The 27,541-nt window shown below is 46.1% G+C and overlaps 1 long non-coding RNA gene across 4 annotated transcripts in view; it reads right to left on the bottom strand.

Annotated features, from left to right (window-relative positions):
* The window catches only part of LOC137860297 (uncharacterized), a 117,612-nt gene that overhangs the window by 15,754 nt on the left and 74,317 nt on the right, over window positions 1-27,541 (bottom strand). For 2 of the 4 annotated variants that reach the window (XR_011098851.1, XR_011098818.1), the window contains exon 3: window positions 16,062-16,149. This is a non-coding gene — a long non-coding RNA (uncharacterized lncRNA). Of the gene's footprint in view, window positions 1-14,611; window positions 14,636-16,061; window positions 16,150-27,541 lie in introns of those variants that run through there. The other 2 variants (XR_011098854.1, XR_011098832.1) reach the window with 2 other exon arrangements.

Here is a 27,541-nt window from a genome sequence, read left to right as displayed (position 1 = left end):
GTCGGGATGATTTAAACACGGGTTAATGCAGGAGCTGGAAGGCGCACAAGTGGACGACTCGCTGGATAATCAATAGCTGCGTGCTTGCTGAGTCAGTGCCTGGCAGCGTTTGATACCGAGCTCGTGGCAGATGCCTCCTGAATTCCCCTTCGCTTGCTTCGCGCCGCTCTCTGCAGCGCTCCCTCTGCTCGTTCGGAGCAGACCACAACGCTGAATGCTTCTTTCACATGAATGCCGGGTCCCTTCCTGCTTTAGCAGAAAAAATAGAAGCTACGTACGCCACCCACGCAGTGCACGCAGGCCAACAACCACTTGTCTGCGAAGCCACACGTCCCCAAAATTGCCTGGACGGCAGCTGAGCCGGCGAGGGAGAGCTGAAAAGCTCTGTCTGCTGTGTGCCATCTATTTCCATGGTGTCCCGAGGTTGTGTGAGCGTTTATCTCAGCAAAATGCAACAAAGTCAGCAGTGAGAACCATCCTGCAAGGAAAAAAAAAACCTAAAAAATAAAGTCAAGAGTTTGCTCCCCCCCATTCTGTGTTTACTGAGGCTCTTCGGCGAGCTCCGGGAGATTTTATCTCCAATTCAGTCAGTACCAAGGGTGGGAAATGTCTCCTCGAGATGCAAAATGTGACTTGTTTTGCTTCTGTAAATTATCAAAAAATGGCCAGTGAGAAAGCCAAGCAGGGGGTCTTTTATTTAAGCCGAGGTTTAATCTCTTCAGGACCAAGCAAGAAACAAAACAAGGAAGGAGGAGGAAGAGGACAGCCTCCATGAAGGCTTGGGTTGAAGGCGACCACAGGTTTAGCAGCTCTGATGAAGCACGCTGGGTTTTCCATGGGAATACAGAAAGAATCCAGGGATCTGAGCAGCAAAAGAAGCCACAGACAGATGAGAAATCCTCCCGTTAGCATAAAATTACTATAATAAATCCCAGCAACATTTTCGAGGGGCACGAACAACGTAATACCTTCATAAGTTATCATTCTACATTTTTGCTTGCTCCTTGATCTCAAGGCTTCAAAGATCTGTTTATTATGGTAAAAGAAAATTATTTAAGAGCGGATTCCTGCCTGGGATGAGTGCTTTGGTATCCAAAACTCCCCAGCTGCCTGGAGCTGTTTGCCATCCTTGTTTACTGACAGACGAAGCTCGTGCACATCACACTCGTGTTGTTTCCAAGAAATATTGGAAATAGCTGCCGAGAGTTTATGTTTCTCCCAAATCTTCGCAAGCCGATGCTCCAGACAAGCTTTTCGTGGCTGGTGTGTAAGCAGACGGAGCAAACCTTCCCATGAGGAAAGGATTTGGCACAGCTCTCTTCACCCTAAAAGTCTTCATTGATCGCAGGACCACGCTGTCAGAAAGGGGAGATGCAGGAGGACCCCTCAGCATCGCGGGCAGCCTGAACCCAAACTCCTGGCCCCGTTTTTGGCATGAGGGAGCCCAGTTCCTTGTGGCTGGTGCCCCAGGCACAAGCCTGGATTTGCCAAGCCCGGGCTTTTCCAGCTGCAGGTCAAGGTCTTTTGCCATCTGAGCCCCAAAGGACAGCCTACGATGACAAAACCCTGAGAAGTCTGCGCCCTCGCCTTACTAAGGGAACCGAGCAGACTTAATTTGTTCCTGCGCTGCTTTAAATAAGATGAATTCCAGCAGGGAAATCTGAAGAACCCTGTCTTCCTCCTCCCTGCTAAAATAACACATTACCACACGCCTTTTCCACACCTGCTAAGCGAGAGAGGAAGGAAACTGGATTTTTCTGTGCCTGGAGATTTCGTCGGGTGATTCACCGGAGCTGCTGGCCCCAAACTTAGCGAGCGCACGCATCGCCGGGTGCTCCACTAACCACCACGTCGTGAGAAGGGATCCACTGGTCACAAAAATGCAAAAAAAAAAAAAACAACACCCAAACAATGCAACAGCAAGAGAAGCAGAAGGAAAAAATTCACCCTCCCAGGTAATGCTGCTGTCCGTGTAATGGCAAAATGGGAGATGAGGCTGAGTTAAGGCACAAAAATGTTATTTTTTTGAGTCTTTTTGCCTTCTGGTGTGATCTGACTTTGCATAAGGACTCTGATCCTGCCAACAAGACGCATTAAAAACTCTTCTGATTGCTCTTATCTGCTGTACAAAGATTCAGAGTGACCTTACACAGCAAGAGGATTTAATTATCTCGAAAAGACTTTAAACAACCAAAAAAAGAACATTTTGGAGCTGACGATAAGCTCCCGAGCTAACCAAGGCTAAAATTATCGATCGAAATATTATCTGCATCTCCACACCATCTCTTAAAACAAAGAGTTTTAGGGCAAGAAGCAGGAATGCCGACCACCGCCAGCACTCCGGGGGGGGATGAACGTAAAGGAGATGCCCACAGACCCCGTGCACCTCGTCCTCCTTGTGCAACCTTTGTGGAAGGAACGCGATGCTCGGATGATCTGCATCTTGACAGCATAGATAAGAAATAGCTGGGAAATTCCCTCACATGGGATTTTTTTTATTTTCTGAAATTTTAGGGAAAAGCAGCTAGCCTTAAATACATCCGTGATAACCCGTGGTGTCACCTCTCTAGCACAGCACAAACGAGGGCGCCATCCCCATGTCACTGTATCTGATTTTGGAGCAGCCGTGCTCGCGTCCAATGAAGAGGAATAAAAGGAAAAGCCTCATCGATAAAAATCCTACACGTTACACCATGAATTTCAGCAATACAGCGAAGGAGGCACCGAGGATGGCTTCAGAAGGCTCTGAGACAGCCAGGGCTGTCAGAAAGGGTCAAAGAAGCCACCACTGGCCTTGGCTATTTATTTGCATTTAATTCCTATTTCCAACTGACGAGGGGGAGATTCTCATGATTACACGAATTAGCTAGATAAGAATAAAATAAAAGCACACACACAAAAAAAAAGGAAACACACAAGGTGAGTTAAGCTCTAATTTTCCACAGTATGCTCGTAATATTTCAGCTGATCAAGCAAACCTTACTCCAGTAAAACTTCCTTTGTAAACTGTATGTGGACAAAAAGAAAACTTGATTTTGGTGTGAACCCCGCTGCACCAGGTAGCTTTTCGTCGTGTCAAAACCTAAGCATAATTCTACATTTTGTGCTGTCAGCAAAATCATCCCATTACCTCTGGGGTTTGCCTAAAAAACCCCTCTTTTTCCAAAACTAACTACATGGCTAAAACCAAATGACCATTTTAAGTGTGCTCTCAGGGTCTCCTACAGTTTTTTCTTCCCTTGTAGATGTTTTTTTCTCAGCGTCCTCTGCAGAACCTGAAGGTTTTTAGGGCCGTAGGCAAGGAAGAAGACAGCATTTGCTGGTGCAACAGCAAATGTAAATGTTAAAAAATGTTAAAAGTCACACGAGGGGAGGTAACAGAAAGGAGGGCAGATACCAGAGCAATGCAACGGGAAAGCGAAGTGCACGGCCCGTCCATGCAAGGGCTGAAGGAGGGATGGGAGACCTCGGGGGTGTCCGTTCCTGACTTCCAGACTTCTGCGAGGCTCATTAACAGCTCCAGGCACAAAGTATCAAACGCCTCAAGTAAAAGTTGGTCTCCATGGGAATGGAGGACAAACTAAAAATAACTGTAAAGGCGGCATTTTAACAATTTTGCGGGAGATTGTCATGGCAATGAAAAGAGTTGTAACCTGTTGTCATGATAACCAAAGTTTTAAATTAATGGGAAAGCATTCTGCTTCCACTTCATCTTTATTCAGCATGGGTCTAGCGTCCACAATGGGAGAATTGCACATCGCTGCCTTGAAGGACCGAGGCAGCTGGGGAGAGAGACAAGGGAGGGATAATGCACTGTCTGGTGAAATAAAAGAAATTAAAGAACTCCACAGCCAAACCAAAGCAATGTTAGGACAGAAAAGAAGCTGGAGATGAAAATCTATTGAGAGGTGTGCTGTGCCTTTGGAGGGAGACGTTCCTCTCTGCCCTTCAACACGATATTTTAGGCAGGGAGCAGAAAAAGCAACTCAAGAGAAGTCACTAATGATAATTTAGGCAGGGAGCAGGGATGCCCCTTGGGCCAAACTCTCCGGCTGAAGCACCACTAGTGCTCAGGGAAGCAGCAACACGAACGAGTTACTGTTTTGATGGAGAAAAATGAAGGGGACCAAGCCAGTTAGGCCATGCTATCGCCAGCTCTTCCCCTTCACCCAGATTACTTGCACTTTGCAGGACACTGGCGTTGGGATCTGCTGGCATTCCAGCACTCTGTCTGCTGCTTTTCACTACTGTATTATTTATTTGCACCATTTTCGGTGCATTTTGAAACACTGAAGACTCTGTCTCATCTCGGGATTTTGCCAAGCACTAGCTCAGGAGTAGCCCCACCAGAGCCCGGCTGCTGTTTTCACCGGGCACCCAAAAGCAGGCGTGCCTGGCGGAGTGGGCACCACCCCGCCTGGAGGAACAAATCCCCATTCTTAGCACACAAGAGGTCGGTGTTCCTAGCGCAGCAGTGTCCAGCTCCCAGCGTGTGCTCCCAGCACAGCTGGCCCAGATTTGTTGAGGGGACGGCGGAAGCGTGGTGAGGAGAAAAGCACGTGCTGCTGGCAGCTGTGTTGGCGGCCTGCAACAATTAGCAAGTCTTTAAGACCACAGCACGTTAAAAATCAATGTTCAGTTTCTCAAGGCATCCCAACTAGGGAAGGAAAAAGTCCTACGGCCATAAAACACCCAGATAGAGAGAAAAGGGGCAAGGGGCAAGGCAGGATGAAGAGGAGAAAGTTCCCAATGGCCACCAGATCCCCTAAGGCACAGTGGCATGGCCAAACCATCTGCCTTTGCCAGCCCAGGAGCCATGACAAGGATTTGGTGGCCACATCCTTCACTCTCCATCCAGCATGCGGGTGATTTTCTGTGAATATATTCACCTTGGGGGTGTGAGTGGGACAGAACAAGCAAGATGAGAGGTCCCTGCCTCAGGCTCAAAGCAAGCCATGTCCTATTGAAAGACTATGTGGCCATTACTGTGTTCTCACCTATGAAAAATTACACTGTCCACCTCAAAATTGCTATGGGAGTTAATTATACCACTGCTTCCTGAATTATTTGCATAGAATCAGAGAATGGTTTGGGTTAGAAGGGGCCCTAAAGCCCCTAAAGCCTGGCCTTGGGCACCGCCAGGGCTGGGGCACACCCAGCTCCTCTGGGCAGCCTGGGCCAGGCCCTCAGCGCCCTCAGAGGGCAGAATTTCTTCCCAATTTCTTCCCGAAGCCTCCCCCCTGCCAGGCTCCAGCTGCTGCCCCTCGTCCTGGCCCCCCAGCCCTGACCAAGAGTCCCTCCCCAGCTTTCCTGCCCCCCCTGCAGGCCTTGGCAGCTCTCCCCAGGGCCTTCTCTTCCCCAGGCCCACCACCCCCAGCTCTCTCAAAGTTTATGAGGAAAGAAAAGCCTTTCTAACAACGGAATTCCTGAACAGAACACGACCCTTTACCTACATCTTTCACCTGCAATAAGAAATGATCTTCACCTCAGGAAATAGCTACTAATTTGAAATAAGAAGCAACTAGAGGTAAACAAAAGCTCAGATGCGTACACACTCCTGTCATCCTGAATGCAACTGCTCATTGTCAGGCTGCTCAAATTAGTTTTTTTTTCCCCCAATTAGATCTCATTCATGGTTATTATGTCCTTTGCACCTCCTGGGAATGCCACCACAACCAACAACTCTTTCTCCCTAGAGGTGGATGCTCTTCTCTGAAATGCACGGGGCTTCTAATAACAAGAGATGCTAACTTCATTTTTGAGCGTAAACAGATGGCAATAAATCAAGTGTAAAGCCCTTGTTTACTCACTAAAGTGACTTAATTCACTGTGAGATACAAAGGTCTTCACCTGTCATCACCCCAGGGTTTCATTCTTGCACTTCCCTCTCCAACCCTCGCGTCCAGTATCTGTTGCCCACATCTCAAGTATTTCAAGAGCTCCTCTTCTCAGCCTGACTTCCCCGATATTCAAGGCACTTTTCTCCTTCTTCACACCAAGACTCAAACTTAGGTCTTTCTTAAGTCACCTCTCCAACTTGTAACGCACAACTCAGCACGCCTTGACCTGCGGGGACAGTGTAAGCAGCGGCACAATTTGGCTCTCAGCTGAACAAAGATGTATTGGATACTGCAAGCTCAGTAAAAAAAAAAAAAAAAAAAAAAACATCTTTTCCAAAGAACTGAAAACCTACAGCAGGTAAATACCCGCCAGACGTGGTCCTGAGAGCTGGGCCGCGGGCAGCAGAGATGCACAGGGCTGCTCCAGCAGTGTGAACCCCAAATCCACGGCCAGAACAAGGACCAGGGGACAGCCTCCTACGTTTGCCACGATGCTGCATTCCCGACAGTTCATCACCCAGAGCCCAGCCTGTCCTAAAAGCGGCGTTTTTTTCCCACTTGGGAATTACAGCTCTGTCCCAGCCCCCTGCGCTGTGGCTGTGGGGATTTAAGGAGCTTTACGATGAGGCTGTTGACAAACACATTTATTGTGGCAAGATCTGGAGATGGCTAACACGCAGCCTTCATTCCTGCAAGGAGCGAGCACCTCTCTGTATCAGGAAAAATTTGGGGGCTGGGGTGGGTGAGGGGAAGGGAAGGAAAAAAAGGCCCTAACACTGAAGAGTCTTTCAGGACTGGTTTATTTGAACAGTGCCAAGCAAGCTCACTGATGCAATATTTTCTTCCTGCACTCTGAGCCAGGGCTTTGGGATCTAATAAATCATCTCTGGCCGCAGAGACATTAAAATTCTAGCCCAGTACTGCATTAGATGAAACGAGGCCGAATGCCAGCAAGCGTGTAGAGAGGGAGAGGCAGGCACACGCACTTTAAAATAAGTGTAAGAATGTCTTTGCATATAAGCAACTCCCCATTTCGGCTTCAGCTGGGGCTAAATAGAACGCAAACAAAACAGCAAAACAGATTAACAAGGCAGAGCTAAACCACGCCACTTCGGGAGAGCAGATCCACACGGAACTAAAACCCTGAGGTTTGGTACAAAGCACAGTAGAAAAATAGACGCGGTAATTTTCAGACCTGGTACAAACCGGGGGACTATTTCTGAAGCTTATAAAAGTCTTTTACGACCCCATACCAGATCACATTTCTGTACATAAAGACAGACCTCTGCGCTGTGCCGCATTGACTGCGCACGGTGTAAAAAATAATTGTGCACCAGGAGAGGAGAAAAATTCAATATTTAATCTACAGACACGTTTCCAGAAGTCGAGCCACAAAATTTTAATTTATTACTTTCAGACTACAAAAATACAACAACAAATACCCAACCACTTATTTGCTGTGCCAGGCAAAAAAAAGAAAACGGAGGCGGGGAGAGCGAAGGCAGCAAATATTACATGTTTTGGGCTGATCATAAGGCAGCATTGAAGTTTATTTTCAGTCATTTAATTGAAGCACCTGAGGATTTAGGAGGTATTGAACGTGTGCTGTGGAAATACGCAGCGAGAAAAACAAGAAAGGATATGAATTCAAACTGAAAATGGCAGAAAAAAAATATGCAAAAAAAAAAAAAAAGCATATATTTCAGACTCAGTGAGAGTTTAACTTACATTATTCCAGGCAGGCGTGTGGTTTGAGGGCTAGCAGACATTTTGTTTTATTACCAATCCTCATCTCAAATTCACACCATTCGTGTGTTCTTCTCAACTGGGCAAACTGTACAACCAGAGCTAGTTTAAAGGGAAGGGCAATAATTATGGGGATTTGGGAAGCATCAAGGCTGAGAGAATTTTAAGATTTGATGCGTGGCAAATCAAGCATGACTTTGCCATGTGAACTAGTGGCATGAAGACTCACAGTGTTGCAGAAAGGGTACCGGGATGGCCACAGGAACTTTGATGGCATTTACAGGCTCTCTGTTGGGCAGTAGCAAAGGTGATGGTGCTTCTCCAACATCATGAGCCTTGGAAAGACCCTCAACATTTTGGTTTGGGCCCTTTAGTTACATGAAAGGCATGGAAAAACTTCAGGAAGAGAATAATAATTGTCATCAAGAGAACAGGCAGATTAATGTGGCAAAAAAACATAAAAGGATGTTTAAACATAAACATTAGCAATGAAGAAGACGGAGCCAACTGGCTGCATTGAAGTACCATGTAGGAAGAGACATTTGAAATGGGCTAAAACACAGAACCAGGACTGCACAAAGAACGCCAAAGCGCAGCTTGCTTGCAAACACACTGCAGACAAAGAAAGCCAACAAAAAATAATTTCATTCTGTGAAGAAATCACAAAGGAAAAAAATTACATTCACCAATTTTAACGCTCTACACACATTTTAAAAGCTCAAATCGCTGGTGAGAATTTCTCTCCACGCTACGTAAGACAGAGCTTTAGCAGAGCTCATGCTTCAAAATAAAGCTTATTTTTTCCCCAAGCGAGTGAAGAGCTTCTGATTATATGCCTAGAGTCTACAGCAGTGGCCAACACAAAAAATCCTCTGTTCGCCTCCTATGTCCTTTAAATGAAGAGGCACTTTCTCCTTCAAAACACGCTTCCAAGGCCACCTCTTCCTCCCCCCTCTCGTCTTTTTTTCTTCTCTGCCTTCTACGTGCCTGCTTCAGCCCCAGTCATTTAATCTTTTTATTTCTTTTTCACTACGAGGAAAAAACAGAATCAATATCGGAGCCGGGTGGCGCGGCACAGCGCCAACCCGCTCCCTGCGCTAAGAGAGCCCATGGGATGAAAAGGCACACAATGGGCTCGTTGAGGAACACAGAACCTGAGTTGTGTTTGCTTTGAAGTTCGGAGACCATTCTGGTTATTTACAGCACGGGGAAACTCAAAAGCTCATCCAGCCTTATGCAAACAGTCGCAACGCCAAGCGAGGGGTGAGGGATGCTCCGGGGAAGGCTGATGGTGCTGGACTGACCTCCGAGGGAGCTGAGCTTAAAAGTGCCTGCAAGGATCCGTCCCAATCCCTATTTCCATGTTTTGCTGTGCCCTGGGTGATCGGTTGGCACCCACTCTTCTTCTCTAGCATGAAAAGAAGGAAGCCTTTCGTCCTGGCACGTGGGGACACAATTGCCCATCACCCAGCCCTGCTGCTACCTGTGGTAGGATCACAGCCACCACGTGCCCGAAATACAGACATCAGCACGCTCACAAATACCCCAAATCTCACCAAGAGCTCCCTGCTTCGTCCTCCTTCTCTCCCCCAAAGAGGGAAACCTGTGCCTCATTCCCTGAGGGGCCCTACGCTTGCTGTGACTTCCAGAAACTCCTCGATTTAATTTATTACGATGAATTAGCCACCAGTGATCGGCTAAGCAGAGCCGAAACTCCATCAGCTTCCAGCACTGAGAAATTCAGCGAGTCGCCTGGTAGTGTTGCTGTACAAAAACTATGCATTTAAACATAAAAATAACAAGAGCCTACACAAGTCAGAGCTCATTCCTCTCCCCGTCAAGTAGGGTTTGCCTGTCTGCTCTATACACACCAATTAATAAACATGAAGAAACGCCAGAGGAAAAATATTCACTGTACCCACTTCATACATTTTTAATCACCCTGAAATCAATTCAACGCCCTGAACACAGTTCAAAATTCCTGTTTTACAGAACCAGTAAGCAGTGGATCACCTAATTAAACCCAGAGATGGCTTTTCCCAATCAATGGAAGCGGTGGGCATGCATGCAGAAGCCCAAGCAAAGGCAAGGAGGGGAACGCTGCATCCCTGCCTCCTTCAGCATCACGGCCGTTTGCCTCGTGCTCCTTGGGACTCCCCACAAACGTGCTGAGCAACGCCAAAAGAAAGGAAAAAGTCTCGTTCATCCTCCTCACACACAGAAAATTCTGAAAGAACTCGGTTTTCTTGGCCAAAGAACTGATCTGTTATCAAAGGCGCAGCCTTGCCAGAGAATAATACGGCAAGTTTTTAATTTTAAGTTATTAAGAAAGGCTGAAATCAAGCCTGGAATTATCTTTGTCTCACAAAGAGTATGCAAAGGGGGATTAAAGGCCGACTAGAAATCCTATCTGAACATCCTTTCGCCTTTGACAAAATCAGAGGCTACGGGCTTTCAGCAGATGGGTAAATTAAATGAGGAGCAAAGCTGACAGTGTAAATCGGGTCAGTTATCCTACAGCCGCGATGCCCAAGGTTCAATGACCAACACAAAATACATGAATTAAGAAGAAAAAATTTAAAAATACATAGAAGAGCCCCAAAATGTCTCGTCCTGCCAACAAAACCAATGGCTGGAAGATGCCGTTTCCCTCTGCTGGTTGTTATTTCAGAGAAAATGCTGTGGTTTCACCTTGGGAAAAGGGACAAAACCGGGTCCTTGCCCGTGGCAGGGGTTGGAATTAGCTTTGAGGGCCCTTCCAACCCAAATTCGGTGGTTCTATGAAAATTCACGCTCCACAAGGGCTGTGTGGGCACGTTGCTGTTCTCCGCATCTCTCGCTCACATCCTCCCAGACCTTTACAGAGAAAAATAATTTTCATTCGGGGCTGGATTGTTTTGATTTCTGTCTCCTCGTGACAGCTGAACTCGCGTTTATGGAAAGGGATTTCTGTTCAAGCAGAATTAGGCTCCGCTGTCTGCACGATTTTGGCTTCCAGACCTGTGCTGCGTGCCAGCATGGTTCACAACTCTACGAGCATCGGTTCGCACAACTCCTTAAGCCTCTTGGGGATCCCCCTGAAAGACCTCCAAGAACTCAGAAAAAAAAAGAAAAGAAAAAAATCAAACTGATGCCTTTCCACCAACACACAAACGAGCAATTAGTACACCGACTCACAGAGCTGTTTGCCTACCAGCCGTGCCCGTTCTCTATCCCAAAATCTTAGAGCAATAACCACAAGTGTGCATGACGCTGTAAATCTAAATTATGTTACTATCATATCTTTCTTTTAGGGCTCTCAAAAAAATCTCACTGAGAGAGTGCTACTTGAAGAAGCAGGAAAATCAATTAACTGGGGAAGGAAACGAACCCAGCCCTTGCAGACAGCACAAAAAGAGCAACAGTGACATGGGGAGAGGTGATAACCAAATGACAAAGTGCTTAGGACGTGTCCTTAAGTCACCAGAAATAAGACTATTTTGTTATTTAAGCTGAAGAAGCAGCAATCCCTACTTCAGGAAGAACATCTAGGAAAGATACTGGGTCTTGCAGCCAGACCACGGATGAATTGCAGATGCGATTCTTGGTGAATCCTGCGCAGGATAAAACTTGCTGAGCAGCTACCCGGGAATATTTATTTCACATTAGTGGCTCACGAGAAGTGCCTCTGGGCAGTCTAGGCTAATCCACTTTGGAAAGGCAACTGAACAGAACCCAGTTGCACAAAGGCTTTTATTAAAAGGCGTCAGGTTCCTCCTGGTGAAACGAGGCCAGCTCTCCATACCCATGCAGGTCCTTGCCAGCTGGGGGAGAGAAGAAAAAGCCTTTGCATGGCATGAAAAGTTGCAGGGATGCAGCATCAGCAGGACCAGAAGAGGGCTTGCCTGATCTTCCCTGAAAAGCTAGAGAAGGGGAAACGAAGGGTGTTACCTTCCTGTCCTCTCCAAGGGAAAAATAAGGGGAAGAGTGAGCTCCTTGTAGACCTGGCAGTGCAGAGCAAGGCTCTCCAAGGAAGGTAGTGGAGATTCACTAACCTAAAAGGAAGTGGAGATTCACTCACCAGCTTCCCATCTCCAGGCTCTTGCACTTTCCTATCAGTTATTATTTATCATTTTATTATATTATTTATTGTATTCACTGCAGTGAATACAGGGTCAGTCTACCCAAGGCTCCTGAAGCATCTTATCAGCATATTAATCAGCTTGTGAGAGGGAAAACGAGAATGGTGTGAGCTCATACGAGCACTCTGAGAGTTTCACGCTTCAAGTCAAACAAGCTAAAGGAGAGACAAGTTCTTCATCCTTGATGGCACACCAGCGAGCTCGTCTGTTTGCTGCAGGACTGGTGCGCCCCAAGGATGCTCCCCTTGCCCAAAGTTGACTCAACTTGTGTTTTGAGTGGTGGTAGCGTGGCTCCTCTGAGTATTAAGCATCTCCTGGCATCCCCAAATGCTGAGAGGATTGAGAATACGGCATTAACAGCTGCTGGAGATTCTTCTGCACTGAAAGGGATCCCATCGCCGGCACTTGGGCTCATGGCACGGTCTTGTTGCAGTCCTCGACATGGCACAGGGCTGCAAGAGGAGGCTGCTGGACGGATGTGCATGTTAAGGGGGTAACAGGCTCACGACCTTTTGCAAAATACTCAGAGTTAACAGCAGGTAAATGCGTCAAAGAAGAACCAGGCATTTCAACGGCTCACGTTTGGGATAGGCAAAGTGGATTCTCCATAAATAAAAAAAGCAAATGACAGTCCTTAAACGCATTTTAGAGTTAACCTCAATTAAAACGACAGCTTACATTAAGATCCGAGTTAATTACAGCCTCCTTTAATTAAGCAGCAGACGATACTCAAACACCGTTTGCTGCTGATGCTCTCAAGCAAGCCGAACCTGCGGAGGGGAAGCGGCGACGAGCACCTGGGAAGCAGGAGCAGGAGGGCAGACACGACCCCATCCTCAGGGAAAATATTCTGCCCGTGCCCCCCGGGACCAGCTCCATGACCAGCTGGAAAATGCACCAGGCTTATTCGCCTCTTCCAATTGAGGAAAAGAAAAAAAAAAAAAAACAAGGAGGCTGCAATGCAATAGATCTGTGGTTCTTAAGGACCCAGAAAATTCGATTTCCTAACTACAGAAGAAACTAATAGATTTATTTCTTTAATTAGAAAGAAGATTTATTTAATAAATCTCCTACTTCAAATACAGGATGTTTTGATAAACATATCTCACATGAATTTAACACTTCTGACTGTTTCACCTAGCAGTTCTACTTCCAAACTTTGGTTTTCTGCTATTTTTTTTTTCGTATTTAATTATAATTTCCAGAAAAAAATCATCTAATGCACTTTAATAATAACTTAGGAAATAAGCTACCCTTTACATTTTCTTTAAGGAAGTGCTGAATGGAAAAAATAAAGTAACTGAACGGATGTACACCAAGTACTTGAGCATGTGCCAAGGGTTTCCCCTTTCTCCCCAACAAACAACAGCCAATCTGGTACCAAAGTTTTGCTTATCTCAAAATAGACGTCTCTCACAAGCACAGAAAATACCAAAGAAGTGAGAAGGAAAAGAAAATCAGGTTAAAACTGATGATTTAAACCAAAAGCAATCTATTTGTTATAAAGAATTCGCATTTAGCACTGAAAAGCCACAAGAGAGTAGAATTCAAGGTGCCGTTATCCTGATTTTTTTATCCCGATTTTTTTATCCTGATTTTTTTATCCTTGGGTATTTTTTCAGCCTACATCCCCCCGGAGTTGTACTCCACAAGGTTAGAAATTAATGGGTTACGCACGAACTTTCAGGACAAAAATTGAAGTAATACATGTGCTGTGCCGGGTTTGGGGTAAAAAGCTGAACTCTAAAGCAAACCGAGAACATGGCTTAGGGCTGTCAACCTTTACCTCAACGTTATTACACTTCAGTGCTTTTCTTGATTTCCATTTCTTGCCCGATGTAAAGCTTAGCATTACTTTATTTTACCATTACTTTTTTCCAGTGTCCTCTACTATTCCAAAAAGAATTTTTTAACTCTTACAGAAATTATATAAATTATCCCAAATTGTGTCTCAGATAAAAATCTCAGGATTTTAAGGGTTGGAAAGACCTCCAGGATTTTAAGGGTTGGAATGACCTCCAGAGCTCACTTCCCCACTATTTCCAACATAGTGGCACCCAAGGAGCTTTGCCACTCGGCTCTCGGCCACCAAGGCACCATCACGACCCAGGAACTCATTAAACCTCGAAGCCATAATGAGCTACTGGGGCACGGAAAGGTTTTGAGCAAGGGCTGGGAGGCAACGTCCCTTCCAGATCTACCACCTCACACACCTCAGCTATTATTTTCAAGCAATTTGAGAAGAAAATACCTACCAACTCTTTAGCTTCATGTCTCTCCTGTGAAAAGTCTGTTTGGTTTGTCCGTGTGAGTTTTAATATCCTCCAGAATAGCTTGTGGCTACATAAATAAACCACTACATGGGTGAACAATGCAAGTTAAAGCATTGAAAATGAATCTCAGACAGAAAGCAAGCGTTAGACAGGCTGAACCTGGCATTTCTAACTCAACAGTCACGGCAGCCTTCTGCTAGCAGTCATTGAGAACGCCCTCCACAGTTGCCTGTCTTTGATATTTAAAGGAAATAATTTTATTTTTCCCCCCTTTTTCACAGTATCATTTAGTTTTCCCACTAAATATTCAAGCAAATTCATTTTTAAAAGAAGTTCTGGAATCCCATTTGCCTAGCAAAGAAAATATCCTTTAGTTTACAAATTCTTTAGCCTATTACCCATTCTGGGAGTAAGAACAGAGCCCACGGACCCGTTACTGCTTCGGTGCAGCCACACCAATCTCCCCCTTTTGGAGCATTCACTGACATAGCCAAAGACCTTGGTACATTTTCTCAAGTCTGATCTGCCTCTAATTTTTTTTCTCCAAGGTCATCGTCCACCGCCGCCTCCTCCATCACCACGACCCCTGCAGGACACACGGCTGGAGCCCTCCGGTCCTCCCTCCTGTGCCACCAACCAAGGCTGGCACAACCTGCTGGAGGTGGACAATGGCTTCAAATAATGAAATACACAACATAATCTTCACGCTGCTTAACCAGCAGGTTATTTTAGAAGATAATTTCCTACTAATGTCGCCATCTGACTTATTCAGAAAGCAGCCGGGTAGACTCGGTTCATTTAAAATAGAAACCACCCTCTAAATTTCTCCCTCCAGAAAGGTCAATGTACGAACTGTACACAGCCCAAACCTCGATATTTCAATAAAATTGCCTTACCCGGTGCCAGGAAGGCAGCTTCTAAAGCATCCAACTGTTGGAAAGCAGACAGGGAAAACCTACACCGAAAGGATATGAGCGTGGAGTTTTGAACACGTGCAAAGAAAGTAAAGTGGGGGAGAAGTAGCCTCTTGTCAAAGCCATCCATGCTCTGGAAAGCACAAGATTGCTGCTCTTTCCAGTGCAGGAAAATAACTGTGCACTTCGGAGCTCATTCTATCACTGCTGGAGTCTGCAGTCCTCTTACAATGGTGATATTCCTGAAGAGATGATTATTCACAGCGAATTTTTTTTTTCTAAGCTTCCGGTGCTTTGGCTGTAAGACCAAAGTTCCCCTGAGCTGCAGTATCTCCAACAAAGCAGCACGCATAAATTTGATAGGGAAAAAAAAACAGAAAGGGTGAATAAAAACGGGGCAAAACCTCTTTGAGGAGCTCTCTGCTCCGGAGTATCAGACGGGCTTCCTCGAGCAACACAGCCGGCTCGACTGATCAGAAACAGCTACGAGAGTCAACGAGAATATTTTGTAAATGAAGTAGCTCCCCGCTAGTTACATAACTCTGGTAAACAAATTTCAGCGCCTTTTTCAAGGATTAAATATGACACTTTTAGACAATTCCCTCCGTTCTGAAGACAGACTTCAACCAACCATCATTCGTGCCGTTCAACACGATCTTAACTCAACCAAAGCACAATCTGGAAACAAGAAATCAGCCAACAATGCTCTTTAAATCTTCATTTCCAAGAAACCAGTCAGCAATGCACTTTAAACCTCGATCTATCAGAACAACTTCACCTTTTTCACAGCAGCTCTCTGCAGCAGGGTCCCCGTTGCACGTGGCAGGGCTGTTTGAGGACGTGCACCCAAATTGCTTGGTTCAGCTCTAGAGCCAAGCCCTCCAGTTCCCAGCTGATTGCCCCAGAAATTTCTTGGGCATTTATTTGTTTAAATATACCCCATTTTGTTCCTTTTCTTTCAGATTTCCAAGGTGCCCTCTTCTTAGGAACTGAGGTCTCTTTATTCTCACTAACCTTACTGCGCCGACTCTGCTGAAGAGTTGCATTCCCATCCGAGTGGGAATCCCGTTTCTCCCTTAATTAAGGGGTTTAACGGCTCATTAACAAGCCCCTGCTCTCCCCACCAGACGTGGATGTCCACAAGCAGCCGCTGAGCGCCAGACCTACCTGTGTAAGCCATGTTCTTCGGGTTTCCGTAGGGAGCCCCAGGTTGAACGGGGCTGTAAACAGGGTTCATTGTGGAAGACCGGGAACTCTGGAAACAAAAGAAAAACAGAGTTGAGAAAAGTGCCTGTGTTAAGGCTTCTGTTCAAAGGTTCTGAGCTGTGTTCCACGCTCGCATTGCCACGTTATAATTCAAGACACGGGGAGCTGCAAAGAAAAGGATTTACAACCAGGCGTTACGACTAGGTAGCGTATTTAGGAATTCAAGTTCTGGATCCCTGTTATTTCTCTTAACTTCTTCACTGTTGGCATATACTGCCTACAAATACACCCAGGGTGGATTAATCTTACACAACCCTACCTTCGTGGGGCTCAGCATTCACGACCCCACTTCTAGCGCGCGGCGAACAAAGCCGAAAATTCAGGCAAGGAATTCCCTTTGGAGGAGCTGATGTTGTGAGGGTGGCAAAAACAACGAGAAATGAGGTCTTTCCTTTCCAAAATCAGCAGATAAAAGGCTCTTTGCTGCTGGAGAGATGGAGCAGCTCAAACTGATGACCACGACCTCGTACCCAGGTCTTGGGCGCTGCACGTGGATGCGCCGAGCAGCCCAGCGGTGCCCACGGACACGGCGCAGACGGCGAGATTGGCACGGCCCTGCTGGGGAGTTTTTATTTCGAGGAAAGCAAGTAACTAGGGAATTTGTGCCTCCTGACTGTCAGTTAAGCAACTGCTCAGTTAATTATCTTAATGAAGCACATTCTCAGTTCTGATTAACGGGAAAATCAGTCATTAAGCTTTATTAGGCAACGCATTTGTCTCCGCAGCTACCCAGTGACAATTTCAAACACGAACCCCAACAATCTTCCTCCAAAACGTGGGGTTTTTAAACGCGTTGTTTTACAGCTCATAAATAAAGCCGTCCTTCCCAAACAAGCCTCTGATGATGGATGCACCATTTGATAGATCATTAACTCCTTCCGCCGTACCTCCGGATAGTAAACAAGTCAGATGTTAAATGCTAGCAACAACCGACTTGACAACAATTACTGCTTAATTAATTAACCTTCCCTCCTCCCCCAAGGTAGCACAGAAGGAGCAATTCTCAAAGGAGAGGCAGCCGGGGCTGTAAAGCAGGAGGGAAGAATTTACACCTTCGACAGCGCCCAGCCGTGGCGTCTTTCCAGATGCGTTTGCTCACCTCTCCACCACGCCACACGCAGCAGGACAAAATAAAACGAGTCGGAAGAAGCCCCCAGAGGATGTAGGATGTTGCTCCTCTGAGCAGGTAGTTGAAGATGTAAGTTGGAAGCATGAGGAGATGATCTGACAGCAGCCAAGGGGGGGAATGTGCTCCCTAAAGTGCCAGCGCAGCTCAGCGCACAAGAAGGCGCATCCACCGCAGCCAAAACCACCTCCTTTTCACCCAAATTCCCTGCCCACAACTCCATTAATGATTTTTTTTTTTCCACTCTGACAGGAGGCAGCACCGCAACAATCCCGGGATGTGCCCACCCTAACAAACCCTTTGGTGCAAGCAGGGACGATCGGAGATCACAGCACTTTGTGCCGAGGCTCCTCCAGCCACACACTGCATTCTCAGGGTTTTGAGATCCAAATCCTTCCTTTGGAGCAGGATTAATTTGGTTTTCTGCTCTGAACGTCCCCACCTGGAGCATGATTTGAAGTTACCTGCAGGCCCTTCAGTGGGTTCAGCCTCTCCGTCCCGCGAGAGGTCAGAGGAAAGGTGATGGGCAACTGGGGTGAAGCTTCGGAAAGAAACCTGGCCCCCACACACCAAAACCAGTTTACACACAGAAATAACTACACAGTCAGCAGGAATCACCTCCAAGGGCAGTGCTAAGACCTAAAAATTACTACCTGCACGTGATGCTTTATGCAGGTCCCAAGCAGGACCTGAGAGAACAGGAGGAGAGATTCAGAGGGCTGCAAAGATTCCCTGGCCGTAATTAACCGTTAAATCATTAGCAGGACACTTCAGCCTGGCCAAGAAATGCCCAGTGGGGCAGGGAATAAGGTATCTATTTTTAAAAAATGAATAAATAAAGGATCTGGGGGATCTGGAGAAGGTGGAGAGGCAGCAATCGCACACCTTTCCTCATAACCCCAGTGGCTGGGAGCATGAGAAGAAAAAAATGCTGCAGGTTCAGAACAAGCCAAAGGGGGCTGCTGGTTGCTTTGTTCATCTCAGCAAGTCCCTTCCTAACAGGACAGGGGCCAGATGGAGACACGACTGCATTTCTACAGAGCCCTGCTCAACACAGCCATCATCTCACTTGAGCTCTTCTGGGTGTAAAGAGAAGAAATAAATGATGATTTGGTGAAAATCATTGCTGCGTATGTCTGGCTCGCACTAAGTGTTGTACCAAACAGTACAAAACACACTTATTGAGAAGGATGGAAGAAAACGCCTCTCAGCTGAGATAAAAAGATGATAATTGCGTTAGGGGGATGAATGTGTTGTGAGGAAGAGGCTTGTGCTTCCTCCTTGCTTGGTATGCAGGGCATTATTTCCAGCCATGCGAACAGCATTTCAGCTGGATGATTTTCCTCCTTTTTAGCCTCTAGTATTAAAACACATTCAGACGAGCTTCCAAGACAATCTGCAAGACAATACCATTCAAAAACCCGTTTTAAATTCATTACAGGCCCCGCATTGTGGCGTTCGAACAGCCGCCCTGAAATGGGAATAAAACAGGATTAGCAAAATTAAACCTCCTCCGCCACAATGACTTGCAGCACTTGCTCGTGGCCATGAATACGCGACAAAAAAGACTAATAGAAATGAATTATAAACAAGACGACGCTTCCACCACTTCCTAATCCCCGTGGCAGGGATGCTGAGTTGCTTAGAAGCTGCTGAGGCTCCACCACGAAGCCGAAGGAGCAGCTCCGGCAGGAACGCCATGGGAAGCTGCTGCTAGCAAACAGTCTCGGGATGCTTCCCCCGGCTGTAACCTGGTTACGTTTGAATCCGTTCTGTCTTTCCCATGAAAGTGCACGAGACGCCGGGGGACGACTCCAGATGAAGGGCAAACAGGAGCAGCGAGGGAGGTCAGCGGGCAACGTGTGGCTCAAATCCAGCTTGCACCAGGGATTCCCAAGCGCTGAGCTCAGACTAAGCTGCATCAGAAGCAAAATGGAAAGGTTTTCATGGTGAATAATGAGCGTGAGCCAAAAAAAAGCGTGTCTCTGGACAGCACCATCCTGCTGCCACCACGGCAAGGACGGGACACGGCAGCCCCAGGTCTCTGTCACCCATCCTGGTGACATCCCAGGACATCAGCTGCTTAATCCTCTTCCTTGGGAGCACTCAGAATTAAAAACAGTGCACTTGAAATTACCATAAACGCAAGGCACGAGGGACACCTCACCCAGATATTTGTCACCGGTTTGTTTTGTGCCTGTGGAAAAGCTCCGTGGGGGACCAGCTCTGCTGCTTCCCAAAGCCGAAGGCTTTGAGCCTTCAAACATCGAGGGAAATCAACAATTTTCCACGTAAACAGTTTTTAACCCAAGTATTTCTATGCAGGCGTTGGTGGAAGTGGCATCTTACGTTCCTCGGCCACTCCGATGCACGGATCTGAAGGCAGTTCCCACTCCCACCGTACAGAAGCTGGGGAAAAGAAAGATGACACCGAAGGAGATGTAAAAAATCCTAAAGGAAAAGACCAAGCGTGGCGTGCAAGCTTCGGGAAGTTTATAAAGCTATTTTTCATTTTCTTCGCAGACCAAGTCCGCAAAGATAACGATATAAATAATGTAGAAACACGGAGTTGCTTCGAAATAAATATATTTTACAGCCTTCCCAAAAGATGGAGGGTAACCGTGACAGGCACATCCTTCATGCTCTCGAGAGATTGAAGGGTTGATCTAAATTTAAGCACAATTGCAAGGAGGAGAGTAAACAAAGCACAGGCGAGCCTTTCGGGATGAAACGCGCTCCTCCACCGTGTTTCGCTTTCGTCCTCGTGTCGGCGCCTCACCTTTCAGCCTTCCCCGGCGTTTGGTTGTGATTTGCCCTCGTCTTTTGTGAAATCAGCACAGAAGTGCTTCTGAAGGACCTTTTCCTCGTGTTTTTCTTTCGAAACGGAGCGCTATTTTCTCCTCTGGTTACAGGTAGCGACCAGGAATTATTTATTCGTTCAAAAGGCAGCACACGTCCAAATATTAGAGGACGCGAACAAAGAAAAAAAGACAAACCCAAAAGATATTATTTCTCTCTTGATCTGCACATCGCTGCTTAGAATTCATTTTATACAAATCGCATGCTAATAGCATTCAGCCAAAGCCCCTTTGAACATGAAAAGACCTCCTGACCTTATCCTACATTCAAATCTCAATAATTTGCCGACAATTTTCCAGTTAAGTCATTTGAAGCTTGACCCTCGCTTGGGACCCACCAACCAATAATTAAATTACCATCCCGTTCGTCTGCTAAAGGTTAACTCGGGCAAGCTACAGGGGCCACGTCCCACCTCTCCCCCAAAATTTCTGCTGTGACAGCACGCGTGGTCTCAGAGGCTTGCAGCACAACGTCGTTTTCACTGATAACACCTCCTGCTTACACCCTAACTCGAAGCTGATTCAGCTCATCTCAATCTATTTAACCCGTCACAGACCTTAGAAAAGAATCTGGTCAAAATTGACACCATTTCGGTTCATTTTTTAATAATACGCTTTAAAAAAAAGATGAGTTGGTATAACTAGGGGAACCAAAGAAAGGCCAGGCTCCAGAAAAAGTTGAAGACTTCATTTAGCTGGAAATTATTAACAGTAGGTCTTGATTATACAAAACTCTGTGTGTTTTTATCTCTTTGACTGTATTTCAGCTACACCTTGACTTTATGGAAACGCCCTGAAAGCATCGTTCTTCAGCCTGAACATTAGAATCATTAGGGTTGGAGAAGACCCCCAAGATCCCTCCAACCACCCCCTACCACCAATGTCCCCACCAAGCCCTGTCCCCAAGCACCACGTCCAACCTCTCCTTGAACACCCCCAGGGACGGGGACTCCCCCACCTCCCTGGGCAACCCGTCCCAAGGCCTGACAGCTCTTTCAATTATTTCATTATTCGTTGCCTTTTTCCCCATTTTTCATCTACACCAACTCATCGGCCTCACTTTCAAAGCAACTTTCAGCTCTGCTCCAGCCTTATTTCGCCTGACGTAACCCCAGGTACCGTAGTTAATCTGGCTGATTTAAGGCTGGCTCATTTGCTCTCAGTTCTGACCTGGACCCTTTTTTTTTGGGAAGATTTCCATAACATCGCTTGTGTACGGCCTTTCAGGAGGTTCTGAATGGGAATAAATTGCATTACCCGTTAATTAGGGTGGCAGCCTATTATCCCTGCAAGCCCCCCTCGTGTCTCACCACTGGGGCGCTCAGAAAGGCGAGGTGCTGGGAGCAGGAGGGGCAGCGAGATGCTGTTCCCAGCCACGGATCTCCCAATTTAAGGCTCAGTCAGCAGGTACCTGGGCAGAGAGCACAGAAACAGCAAGGCGTTAATGCCCAAAACCTGTGTTTCGTGCCACGTGGTGACGTGACTGACCCATGTGAAGCCTAAAGCGGGGAGCCAGGCTGAACGCACGCCGTTGTGACGGAGGGCAAGGCTTAAAGCACCTGGAAATTAAATGGAGCAAGGGGTTTCGAGCAGCTCGGGGGGCTTTGTTGCACGGAAAATTTAATGGGTAATTTATAAGCACCAAGCAGCTCCGGAGTTTGGATCTTTTGGATCTCCTAATGCCCCAAAATAAACACTGAGGCGTGAAAAAACTTGACCTTTCCTTTGCTGAAATTTACGATCTACTTAAAAGCCAGAGGATCCAAAGAACTCATGATTCAATTAGGCTAGATAGGATATAAAAATACAGTAAAAGAAACCCTTGTCCTGGCCCGAAAAAAAACAAGGAACAGATGGTTACTGCAGTCAGGTGTCGCGCTTGGTGACAGCAAACCAGTGAGCCCAAAAATGATGCAGCAAAAGGACCACAGCTGGATTTCTGATTATCTGTGTTAGAAAAACACCCGCCTGGCCCTCAGTAAATGAGAAACCAGCCCCCCTACAACAAAACTGCAGCAAGGAAAAAAAAAAGGAAAAAAAAGGAAAATAAAAGAAAAAAAAAAGCCGTTATATTAGCTTGCATCCAGAGAACAAAATGTCTGTGTGCAGATGAATCCTGCACTATAAATTCCTCGCTTTATATCTCCAAGACAGATGGGTTTCGCCAGCAGGTAGCCAATAAATAAATGCATTTTCAAAAATATCTAACATATCTGTCCCTGCGTGTCCAGAAAACACTCTCAGTAGTTCTCAAATGCTTTTTTTCCTGATATATTCCTATTAATTTCTTTAACTGGAGACCTTGCTGGCTTTTCCTTTTGAAGCGAGCCCCGCTGCACTCCTGCATTTAGTGCTCTCCTTCTGCTCTCCAACCCAGCCACATCCTCCCCCGGGTGATTATCCTGGTTTTTATCTTCGCCACCTGACTTTGCTGTGTTTTGCTTTAAAAAGCCTTCCCCGAACACGCAGCTTGAAGCCTCTTCTCTCTGCTTCTTTCTCTGCACAAACGATGGCTTGGGAAATTTGGGTTGGCCATGAGGAGGGTGCTGCAGGACCAGGGGATCCGCAGATGTGTAAGGGAGTTTCTGGACTGGTCCCAGTAATATAGTTGCCCCATCCCAGTGCTGGTGCAAGCCCTGCAGTGGGCATGAGGTTGGACTGGCTCTAGAGGTCTCCAGCCAGCATTTGGAGACCTCTGGAGACCTCTCCAACCAACTCAAGCTCCAGCTCCAAGTAGTCTGTGCTTTAATTCCCCTTTCTCACATCTCCATCTCATCCCACAGCCTCAGGATGTGACGTCCAGGACCTTGCACTTGGCCTTGGTGAACCTTGTGAGGTTCCAGCCCTCAGCCTGCCCAGGTCCCTCTGGATGCCATCCCTTCCTCCGGCGTGCCGACCACACCACAAAGCTCAGGGTCATCGGCAAACCTTCTGAGGATGCACTCAATCCCTCTGTCTATATCATTAATAAGAATATTAAACAGATATTAATTGCTTTCTAAAGACCTTTTGGTACTCGGTTGGACACCAGAAGCCTTGGAAGGGCAGCAGGGGACAGACTGGTGCCTCCACATTTCCATTTATCACTATTTATACCGTAAGCACATCCATAAAACGTGTGGTTTTAAGATGCTTCCCGAGATCGTGCAAATTGACTTACCACATCAGCTACGATGCCAAACAAGCCCTAAATAGCGTCTGACATTTTTAGTTAACCTAGCGGGGAATTTGACCTACCAGAAAATTACTGAAACTTTAAACTCCTATCCTGTATCACCGCGATGATTTTCATCCTGTCACTGTAAAAAAAGCAGAATAATGTTGTTGGTTATCTTGCTCATCTGAGGCTTCTCGAGCTGCTTCAGACCTTGCTCACGGCCAGCCATTGTTCCTTCTGCTAAGAGAGTGCCAATTTAGTAGACAGATATAAAACTAGTAGAAAATAATATTTGAAAATAATATTCGTAAAACATAATTTATGTACTAGTAAATATAAGCTTCCCCTCTTTAAATATATTAAATAATCCATCACCCCTTCAAGCTTCTTTTTGCAGAAGAAGCCTGAAGGAGAGCAGGTAAACTGGACCAAGAGCATGACACGTGCTGCCATCAGCACATTGTTTTTAATATAGGTGACTCAAGTAATTAAGCATTTTTTGGAGATGTGGAATCCCCTCTCACTTGCAAACCACACACCCAAATCGCAGTGGATGTGCACAAAACTCCTTTCCCTCCAGCCTACAACACAGCGTTTTCTTTTCTTTTCCACTGGCTCAAACTAAACTGCATTAACCAATTTCTGATTAAAAAAAAAAATCAATACCAGAAAAAGTCACATTATCCTCCAAGACGTGTTTTAATTTACGTTTGTTCCGAAATTTCCAACCACTACCACTAATTGCCTTCCTTCGATTGTAGCAATTACTCCCCTCGGTACGGGAGAATCGCTTTCCAGCCATATCCTGAATATTGAAAACATCTTTCCTTCCCACACGCTGCAACGGGATAAAGATCTGAAGCTGTTTCTGAATGGAGGACGAAGTTGACACACCAGAAATACGATATCCCTGGAATTACAAGCAGACAAGAGCAGAGACGTCCTATAAATAATATATAGGACAGAATCCCTTCGGATTTATTGGGTCAGCATCGAAATCCATCGTGCTGCAGGTTCTGGCTGTGTGGTTTAGGACTTCCAGGCATGCTTATTCCTCCAGTGGTCTTCTCCCAGGTCCTGCTATGTGGTCACAGGTTTCTTTCTCTGCTGGAGACTGAAAACCAAGGGGCAGGAGAGCGACGGAGACGTCCCCTGGTGGGCACCATGCCACGTCCCTGCCTGTCCTCTCCGTTTTCTCCTCGAGGACAAGGACAAGGATATCGAGACTGGGAAAAAAAAGATGAACTGTGCATCAATCCTCCACAACAGCTCCTTTTCCCTTCAATATTTTGCAATCTTTGTTCTAAAACAAAGCTGTATCAGGCAAGACGAAGGAGAGCACACGCTAAATCTGTCGGCGGAAATGGAGCCTTGGCAAGAGGTCTGTTTCTCATCCTCTTTTTGCAAGTTTGCGTTGGCAAGAGGAACTGTATTGACGTGCCCAGGAGAGTGGAAACCTTTCCTATTCCTTGGGAAGCTGCGTGCAAGGAAGGAGAAAAGAGCCCAGAATTGGGATGGTCCTGGTGTGCCTGGTGCTACTGAAAACTGCCAATACCTGGCTAATATATTTTGCAAAAGGGGTTATTTTTGGAAAAAAAGAACCCCCTTGGGCTTTTCGTGTAAAAGTTGCCAAGTGATGAACACACAGAACTCAGGCTAAGAAAATTACAGCAATCACAGCCGGACTGAGGCAGGTGTTTTACTTCCCATGGGCATATGGGACAGTTGGTGAAAGAGAGATGCAAGGCAGTGCTACTGCAATTATTACTAAATGCCATCAATATACAGATAATTCACATTGAAAATACGACATAAATTAGTTTGTTTAAAGGCTAAATACTTCCTTAACCACCTCCACCTCTCCAATATCAGCGCGGAGTGGAAAAACGGGTGGTCTATAGCTTGCTCCTCTGCCCTTGCCCACAGAAGGCTTGCACTGCTTTAGTTTGGAGGTTAAGCAGTGCTGCCGGGGATCACTGCTGGAGAAAATATCTAATGCGCATCGTATCTGACCTGTTTACTGCTTGGTATTTCCTCTACATCAAGCAAACCTAAGACTCTGTGGGTAGATGCTGCAAAAGTGCCTTGGTTAAGCGCGTAACCTGCTTAAGAAAAAGAAAGTTGACATCAGATGACCACGATCAACCCGTTGAAGACTTTAAATGAAGGCTACACACGTTCACAGAGCTGTAACACACTCCAAACACACACCAAACATCCAGCAGGGACTTTACCAAGGTTATTCGTAGCCATGTGCAAGAAGAGACAGGAGACCTGGATCGGCGAGCCCGTGACGTGGCCGCACGACGCGCGCAGCACGCAGTCAAGCCCAGTATTCGTTTCATAATCCCTGCAAAAAGCCAAGGCGTTTTCAGCCTGCCATTCCAGAGGATTTTGCAGGGCTTTTATTCACCTGAATAGTCATTCGGGTTTCCAGCGAATATATCCGGCGCAGGAGGCCAGCGCCAGGCGCGCTTTCACAGCCGACACAAAGAAGAGGGATGAAAGGCCACAGCAAGTCAACAATTAACGCTCTTCATAGGTTTCCGGATTTTCCTTCCCAAACTAAAGAGTGGGAAGAGATTCAATGAAGTCTGAAGGAGCTTATGGCTCGCAGTTTATATCAGCACTCTTAGTTTTTTTTTTAAAAAAGACTTGATTCAACAAGGGCTGGCCAGACAGCCCAGTTTGGCTTTCCTGTTTCCCATCTCGGGGGGATACAAGATAGTTTGGGGACTGAATGGCACGGCAGAAAGAAAGAGACGAGTAGTCATTAACTTTTTTCTTAAAATGACAGCACATTCGTGCTTTGAACCAAAAAAAAAAGTCACCCAGGCCTTTCAGAAATACTGAAAAGGAAACGCTGACTTGTTAGCTGTCGTTCCGAGGCAGCTAAGCAAATATTTGCCTTCACACGCGCCCATTTCCATTGGCCTCAAGTGGATTCCCCCTGTGTGGAAGGTTGAGGAGATGTGGAAGCACTCGGATAATCAGGGTTTGGGGATCCAAATGTAGGCAATAAAAAACCAGACCTGCGGTGGTTGGTTTCAAGGTGAGCAGTGGGATACCCCGGCAAACCCAACGGGGCGACGCACTCGGTGTCAAAGAGTGAAGCAGCGGTTTCAGGTGCAAATATTGACGTTTTTGATAAAATACTAAAAAAAAGTTAACACGTTCACTCGTCAAAGGACGGTGCAACATCAGGAGGGCATCCAGCAAAGATGCTATCACCTTAATTCACGAAGCTGACATTCAGATTTGGTTGGGCTTAAAGGACGCCGCTACAACACCTTTCACCAGAGCGGTGATAAAAATCTGATTTTTGATCTATCGGTGTCCCTTTGATGCTATGGACAAAAAAAAAAAGCCTAAAAGTTTTAATCTGCCACACGATGGCTTAATTGCATGCTATTAGTTATGATAAAGAAATCAATTTTGTAATTTTACCGATTCAGTGAATTTGGTTTTTATACATCATCTACGGTCAACAGATTACCCAAAATCTTACACACGTGCTGCCACCACAGCTCCGACTGTCTACAGAACCTGTTTAATTATAAGCCTGCCTAAGCTTCCTGCATTTTTAATATCTTCCATATCATTATAGAAATAACATATCAGCTGTAAGACACCAAAGCATGTGCTCTCCACTGCCTTCTACATGGACACAGCAGTGGTTTGATCTCCATCCCAAAGCCAACACCAAATTTAATGCCTGTGCGTGTCCAAATGGATACACACGGGAGGTGTTATCTGCAACCTCTAATTAATTGTGCCCAGAATTAAGTACTGCTGCCATTTTACACTTGGCTGTAGACACGCTCCTTGGCATGCTCAGGTGCATTCCCCAGCTGGTTTTGCACAAACAGATGTGCAAAAAGGAGGTTTTTTTACCTTAAAAACTGTTCGGAGCTAAGATTCGTGTGCATTCTGCAAAGATCCTGGCGCATCAGACAAAGCTGACTGCATGATGCACACCCCTTATTTATGCAATTTTTTTTTGAGGGGGAGGGAGAAATCAGGCCCTTAATTTGCAACCGATTTGAGACATTTCTTTTCAGGCTGATAAAAACACCTCTGCACGTAACAAGCTTTTTGCCATCGTTCTTCAAAACAATTCAGTTCACGTCTTAAATTAACTGCATCAATCATCCGACAGGTGCATGCCACCTACTCAAGTTACCTGGGATGAAAAGCACAGCCTGGCAGGGGACTTTTATTTTTCTGATTCCATCTCCAA

Source organism: Anas acuta, chromosome 1 (assembly GCF_963932015.1).
Source record: "Anas acuta chromosome 1, bAnaAcu1.1, whole genome shotgun sequence".
Classification (NCBI taxonomy): Eukaryota; Metazoa; Chordata; class Aves; order Anseriformes; family Anatidae; genus Anas; species Anas acuta.
Note: the sequence above shows the minus strand (reverse complement) of the source record. Positions and strands in the feature narration are given on the sequence as shown.